Consider the following 6730-nt stretch of genomic DNA (forward strand, 5'->3'; position numbering starts at 1 on the left):
CTCTCAAAACCCCTCTTCACTTTTCATAATCTCTTTTTCTTTCTCTTTTCTACATGATCATTTCATTTCTTTATACTCTTTGATAAACAACTAAAATCTCCATGATCATGTCACCTTCTTCACTAGCACTTAATTCTAGCACTTGTGCTACTCATAATAAACCTCAATTACAACACTCCTTCTCCCTCTCTTCTTCTTCATCATCATCATGTGTTGATTTGGGCTTATACAAAAAGTCCACAGTAAAATTGAAGAAGAAGCCCAATAGAAAAGCACTTGAATGTGCTCTCCACTCTCCCTCAGTATTCGATTTCCCAAAACAACCCTACAATCAACCTTTAATTACCAAAGAAAATGCCCCTCAAACTGAAACAATCAAACCACAGTGGAACCCAATACAAAAAGCCGCAGCTATGGCACTAAACATGTTTGAAAGCGCGTTGCTATCACGCGAGATTGAACATCCACTTCCAAAAACCTCGGACCCAAGTATTCAAATCGCCGGAAACTTTGCTCCGGTACCAGAACAACCCGTTGTTCATTCCCTCCCCGTCACCGGCACAATACCCAACTGCGTAAACGGAGTTTACGTCCGTAACGGTGCCAACCCAATGTTCGAGCCAGTTTCCGGTCACCACCTATTCGACGGTGATGGTATGGTTCATGCAGTCACCATCAATGACGGTGCAGCAAGCTACGCATGCCGCTTCACCGAAACAGAGAGACTCGTTCAAGAGCGAGAGTTAGGCCGAGCAATGTTCCCAAAGGCCATCGGAGAACTCCACGGTCACTCCGGCATAGCAAGGCTTCTTCTCTTCTACGCTAGAAGTCTTTGCGGTATCGTTGATCACCGGCGTGGCTCCGGCGTTGCAAACGCCGGCCTTGTCTACTTCAACGGTAAACTCCTCGCCATGTCAGAAGATGATCTTCCTTATGAACTCCAAATTACTCCCGCCGGTGATCTTACCACCGTTGGTCGTTATAGCTTCCTTGATCAGCTTCATTCCACCATGATCGCACACCCGAAGATCGACCCGGACTCCGGCGAACTATTTGCATTGAGCTATGAAGTCGCTAGACCTTATCTCAAATATTTTCATTTTACCTCTGATGGAAAGAAATCACCCGACGTTGAAATCCGTCTTGAAGTCCCCACAATGACGCATGATTTCGCGATCACTGAGAATTTTGTAGTAATACCTGATCATCAAGTGGTGTTCAAGCTTGAAGAAATGATCAGAGGTGGTTCTCCAGTGATATTCGACGGCGCAAAGAAATCAAGATTCGGGGTTCTTCCAAAATATCCAAAAGATGCTTCAAGCATTATTTGGGTGGAATCACCAGACACGTTCTGTTTTCATTTGTGGAATGCATGGGAAGAACTAGAAACAGAGGAAATTGTTGTTATTGGTTCATGCATGACACCACCAGATTCAATCTTCAACGAAAGCGACGAAAATCTGAAGAGTGTTTTATCAGAGATAAGGTTGAACCTTAAAACAGGTGAATCCACACGCCGATCGTTGGTTCCTGATATGAATTTAGAAGCTGGTATGGTGAACCGGAACCGGCTCGGCAGAAAAACCCGGTTCGCTTATTTAGCTTTTGCTGAACCGTGGCCCAAGGTTTCAGGGTTCGCCAAGGTCGACCTTGTAAGTGGGGAAGTAAAGATGCATAAGTATGGTGATGGAAAGTACGGTGGTGAACCATTTTTCTTACCAACAGGGGGGTGTGAAAATGAAAATGAAGATGAGGGGTACATTATGGCTTTTGTGCATGATGAAGAGAGGTGTATATCAGAATTGCAGATAGTAAACGCTGTGGACTTGAAAGTGGAAGCAACCGTTAAGTTACCTTCTAGAGTGCCATATGGTTTTCATGGCACTTTTGTGGAAGCTAAGGATTTGACATTACAATACCTTGGGTGAAAATGGTAAAAAATTCTAAAAAAGTAAAAAAAAAAAAAAAAAAATGGTAGAAATAAAACAGAAAATGAGAAAACCAGAGGGAATGATTGATACAGGTCCCCGGGTTCTCCTGAACAAATATTTTGTTGGTAGTATTAATGTAGTATAGTATAGTATAATCTAGTATTTATTTATTTATTAGTTAGTTCAGTTAAGTTTTGTTGTGTGCGTGTGCACATATTTCATGAGGAATCAGCTTGTAGTTTTGTAGTACTGCGTATCAAGTAGATGAAGCTCAGCTGCTTTCTGTTTCTTGTTTCTTTTTTTTCTTTCTTTCATGTATTTAATTTATTTTCCAGTAAATACCTTTTCTGTTTCAATTTTGGTTCTTTCTGCATATACGTGAATCATGCTTACGCTTCTTTTGTCTTCAAGTATAAATGATATAACATTGTCTTCATTTGGAACGCATATAGTAATATACCTTTCCCTCGTGGTACCTAACAATTTACAGTGTGTCATATTATTGATTCATTGTACTTATTATTGAACAGTAAGTGTAAATTGTGTGACACCCAGTGAGTTACAGCTTTTTTGGTAATTTAGATTTTGATTCTCTATAAGTTGAATATGCCCTACACTTTGTCAATCACCATGACTCTGGGAGTGGAGATCTACATCTACTCCACTTTTTTTTCTTTGGAAGAAACATCTACTTCACTTTTAAAAAGAGAGAGAGAGCGAGAATATATATAGAACACATAAAACACATGTTTGATCATCTCTTTTAAGAAATTAAAAGAATATCTACTCAATTACTAGAAGGAACCTATTTCCATCAAGGATAAGTATTCAATTCAATATCAATTTAACTTAAATTGTTCGATAAAAAAGAAATAGAAAGAGGACAACTAAACCCTGTGTCTGAAAATGAATGTAAATATTTGCCTCCTTGTTACGTACGTATAATAATGAACATTTTACCAATGCTTTGCAAATTGTATTTTCAAATTTCTTCCAAGCACTTGCATTGAATAAGGTTACAAAGCCACATGGTCTCAAGTATTATTTTGTTGTTTGCTTGTCTGAATTAAAGGTACCATTTATTTGTCAATATTCCCTCCTTATTAACAAGGCTCAAATCTTCACCGCACAAAAAGCTAGTCTTCCAAACGAATCAAAAAGTTTGTTAAAATAGCGGAAAACCACATTAACATGTGACTCATCGACAATCATTATAGAACATTGTTGCAGTAGCAAAAATAAAAATTGTTTGCATTGTATAATCCTATTCTTTGTTATGCCTATTTTATTTTTATTATCTAATAAAAATTAATTTTTCATTTTGCCGAAGAAACAATTTCGACCATAGCTTTGCTAAAGGTTTATTAAGACGTTTTGAAAGCTACATGTGAAATGATAGAAGACAATAGGGGACAAAAAGTCCCACTTGCCTTTATCGTAGGTTTTATGTCCAAAAAAAATTTCGTCTTTCTTCTATAGCAACCAAAAAGACTCTTCGATGATGACACCCCCAAAAGGTCATTTTTTACTGGTTGTTTTTCTTGTGTTTTTCCTTGATCTTTTGGAAAACTATTTGATTTAGACAGGATATACTACCACGTTTACCGCTTATAATTTCACTACCAAAATAATAACAAGATCTAGAAGAATTGTTGAAGAGGTGTGAATGCATTATTGTTTTGAGTTGTTCTTAAGCAACTTATAAGCTTTAATATCTTCCAATTCTTCAACAATTTTTGAAGCTTAAGCATTCTAAATATTTGCCATTCTAAAAAAATAAAAATAACAAGATCTAAAAGAATAGAGATGAAGAAGAGGGAGAAGAAAGAAAAATATCTATCATCTTTGTATCATACACGTCAAAGTGTTCTTTGGAAAGCAATGTGAATACTATCAATAAGACACCAGGTTTTAAAAATATGAATCATCACATTAACACCAGCAATGGTAACCATTGGCTATAGGAAGTTCTAGAACATTTTAAAGAGTGTGAAAAACTAACAAGAAATGAGCATTCCTATCATAATCACTCCCTCCGTCTCAAATTAAGCATCTCTTTTAAATTTTACACGGTTACTAAAGAAATAATTAGGAGTGTTGATTTTAATAGAAACAAAAAGAAATCATTGAATTCAAACAAAGTAGTTGAAATGGAGTAGGATCTCACATGTTTTATGTGATACAAAAGTAAGCATCTCCCTGTAAAAACAATTCAATGTTTGAAGTCGATTATTAATTAAAGTTGTTGAATAGTCTTATACTATGACATTTAATCCAAATATTAAATATGAATGGATTTAAACTCGTTATTCTGAGTTTGGGTTAGAAGCCATCTTAAAACGTTTTATATACTCGGGCGAGACCTCTTAAACCAGTTGAAAACCGACTTAGAGGAATTTTAAAAACCGGCTTTAAATCTTTTTTTTTTCGGTGCCACCATGAGAGAGAATAAGTGTTCAATGGATTGGGATGTGAAAATGGGTGTATTCCTATGAAGCCCGAATACATGATAGAGTGCGGGTACGATATGAGTGCGGGTACGATATGTGTATCCAATATATAAGTATTCTAATGTTAATGTTAATGCTATTGTAATGAATGTTAATGCTATTGTATGAGTGAGACAAAATCTCAATATTGTTTATTTGTATGGTTTTTTGAATCCAACCAATTTTTTATAAGACAAACTGAATTTGCGAAATCTCATCCAACTAAATTTTCAATTATCCGCAACTGATTTATAGTAATGTGTTATCTAATGCATATCTTTGTTTTCTATATTTATGCAGTTCACTTTCACATTCTTGTCCATAATATTAACTTCACGTGAACTTCACGTGACAACTGAAAAATAACGAAAAGTCCATCAAGTCGAAGCTGCAAACTGACAATAACCTTAATATCTCATCGATTGTGCCATCTGTAATACATGGATGGAATAAATTTTTTTTTCGAATGCAGCAAGAACATAGGAGGCATGCTGGCAGCGTGTAGGCCTGTGGCAGATTATATTCAACAAGTTTGGCTACCCACCTTTACATGCACCGGGCTGATTTCTGCCATTCTTTCAGCAGCTCGATAATCCACAACAACAAAGGTTTAGGGTTATGTTACCCACCTTTACATGCACTGGGCTGATTTCTGCCATTCTTTCAGCGGCTCGATTATCCACAACAACAAAGGATTGAGGTTATGTCACCTTTACATGCATTGGGCTGATTTCTGCCATTCTTTCAGCAGCTCGATAATCCATAACAACAAAGGTTTTGGGTTATGTTATGGAGCATATGGAAGCATATAAACAATGAGGTTTGGAACAATGTTGTGGAAACAATTCAACAGATTGTGGACCAAGCCGAGACATTTTTGAATAGTTGGAAGAACGCACAAGAAGAATGAATGGTGGCCCTTTAAATAATTTGCAAAGTGAGACTGCCAAATGGACCAAGCCAGTAGGAGGAACTAGGAAGATTTAAGTGCAATGTTGATACATCTTTCCCCGCTTCACTTAATTAACAAAGTTGATTTTGGAGCTTGTATTCAAGACGTTGGAGGAACTTTGTTATAGCCAAAACTGAATGGCAGGTTCCCATACTCGATGTTGACATGAGTGAAGTCTTAGGCCTTTTATTTGCAATGAAGTGGGTGATAGAGCTCAACCTGATCAACATGGATTTCGAAACTGACTCTAAAGTTGTGGCGGATAGCATATATGGAAAATATGGTGTCTGTGATTTCATGGCAATTATCAATGATTGTAGACAATCGTTAGGTTATGAATTAACGAACTCTAATGTGAATAGGAGACAAGTCAATGGTGTTGCCCATAGTTTAGCTAAGGACAATGGTGGAGCCCTTCATGGGCTAGGGTGGGCCACGACCCACCTTGAAAAATTAAAAAATTAACGATCATAGATCTACTTTGTGAGATTTTATGCAATTTTGTGTTAGTTTTAGGTTTCGGTTGATCCAAATTCTCGCAAAGTGGTGTATTGGCCCACCCGAAAATTTAAATAATTCAATTATAGGTCTATTTTGCGAGTCTTTAAACAATTTTTCAACGGTTATAGTTTTCCGCGGTTTCAAAAGTGGCATACGTGAAAATTCTCTCAGTTAACAATCGTAATGTACAAAAAAAGTTTCATAATTTATAGTAGTTGTTAAATATATAATTATTTAAGTATCCACCCTAACTTTTTAGTCAATCTCTGTCATTTCAACTTCGTACTTAATGCTTATTACAACTTTAATTTGTGTTTATATATTATAATTAATTTTAGTGGTCCACCCGAAATATTTTTTTTCTGACTCCGCCACTTGCTAAGGAAGCACTACACAAAGCTAGTCTCCGTATCTATCATAACACTCCTCGTTGTATTTCTACTTTGATTAATAATGAAAAGTTATAATCTTATTCCTTTAAAAAAAAAAGTAGTTCTTTCTTGTTGATGAAACCAAGCGGCGTTGGTATCATCGTTATTTGAGTTTTTTCCTTTAAAATTGTTTTTTTTTCCTTGGCAAAACCTTTAAAACTGTGTTGAATATATATTAATTTAATTTCGTTAAATTCATGATATACATGAAGTTCTTTTTGCTTCCTTTAAAAAAATGAAATTCTTTTTGCTCGTAACCCAACTTCATCTATTTTTCGGTCACACACTGAAATAGATTCACCTAAAATTGTCTCCTTCCCTTTTTTATCCGCATGCATGCACAAAATATCAAAGGGATTAGTTATTATTTTAATCAATAATTTAAATAATAAAGTAAAGAGGATAAAATTGTAAATATAATAATCT

The 6730-nt window shown here is 35.9% G+C and overlaps 1 pseudogene across 1 annotated transcript; it reads left to right on the forward strand.

Moving 5' to 3' along the window:
• Window positions 1-2287, forward strand: LOC146933041 (9-cis-epoxycarotenoid dioxygenase NCED2, chloroplastic pseudogene; annotated as a pseudogene). The gene has a single exon (XR_015007314.1). The product of XR_015007314.1 is annotated as a 9-cis-epoxycarotenoid dioxygenase NCED2, chloroplastic pseudogene (transcript).
• The last annotated feature ends 4443 nt before the right edge of the window (window positions 2288-6730 follow it).

Source organism: Medicago sativa, chromosome 4 (genome assembly GCF_051527215.1).
Source record: "Medicago sativa cultivar Bolivia chromosome 4, Bolivia_mono, whole genome shotgun sequence".
Taxonomy (NCBI): domain Eukaryota; kingdom Viridiplantae; phylum Streptophyta; class Magnoliopsida; order Fabales; family Fabaceae; genus Medicago; species Medicago sativa.